The sequence below is a fragment of the Mastomys coucha genome, unplaced genomic scaffold, assembly GCF_008632895.1.
Source record: "Mastomys coucha isolate ucsf_1 unplaced genomic scaffold, UCSF_Mcou_1 pScaffold22, whole genome shotgun sequence".
Lineage (NCBI taxonomy): Eukaryota > Metazoa > Chordata > Mammalia > Rodentia > Muridae > Mastomys > Mastomys coucha.
Genome location: NW_022196905.1, coordinates 154167842 through 154168910, shown reverse-complemented (window position 1 = coordinate 154168910; position 1069 = coordinate 154167842). Strand labels below are relative to the sequence as shown.

Sequence of the window (1069 nt, the reverse complement as noted above, 5' to 3'; positions counted from 1 at the left end):
TACCACAATTTCTGTATCCACTCCTCTGTTGAGGGACATCTGGGTTGTTTCCAGGTTCTGGCTATAATTCATCCCATGGGCTAAGCGGTAGAGATACAGGGCCCAGCGGCAAGGTCAGCATAACCTCCGAGTTTCTCTTTCTGACTCCAATAGGGTAAGCACATCACCCTCTGAAACGGGACCTTTGATGTTTCAGATGGTAGAGCGGCTGGTGTCATCCACAGCCTCCACTCACACCTGCGTGCACTGTCCCTGCGAACTGTGCGACCTTTGATGTTTCAGATGATAGAGCGGCTGGTGTCATCCACAACCTCCACTCACACCTGCATGAACTGTCCCTGCGAACGGGTCCTGCCCAGCACTTCGGTTACCTTGGCCAGCTTGATGGGCTGCAGCAGACTTGTGTCCACAATGGTGGTGATCTTGCAGAGACTGTCTTAACTTTCATCTAAGAGTCAGAGTCCCTAGTATGAACTTATTAAACTTGTCTGGGTGGACCCTCTGTGCTGAGCCCCGTCTCACTCACTGAGGTGGTGGCATTTGGCTCTTGCTCGGTGTCTTGATTGTGACTAATTGATGCATTAGGGCACAGCATTTGTCACACAGTGTACTGCTCATCAACACAGTACTATAGTTATAAAGCACAATGTGTTTGTTTACAAAACAAATAGAGTTAAAGCACATAAGGCCATCGCATAGCTAGACTCATGTGCAGTTGTAGGGATAACAAGAACGGACCCTGTGCCAAGTTTCTCTCAAGGGGGAGGCTTTGGAAAGCCATGGCACACAGTGTGCAAAGGGGCCACACTGTGGGTACCTGTATCCCGAACTCGGTTCTTTTTCCCGGGTGGGTCCATATATGCAGTGCTCTGACATCACCAAGCCATGCCCCATTCTCTTCCCTCCCTCCATCCTTCACTCCTGGAAAGCATAATATGTCTTATGCTTCTAAAATGGTTTCATTTTAAAAATAGCAACTGAGATGGGTCTAGAGAGAAGTCTCAGCGGCTAAACGGTTAAGCACCCACTGCTCTTACAGAGGATCAGGGTTCAGTTCCCAGAACCACAT

The 1069-nt window shown here is 49.0% G+C and overlaps 1 pseudogene; it reads right to left on the bottom strand.

The window, feature by feature from the left end:
• Positions 1–114: 114 nt before the first annotated feature.
• LOC116104732 lies at positions 115–857 on the bottom strand (annotated as a pseudogene).
• Between the last annotated feature and the right edge of the window lie 212 nt (positions 858–1069).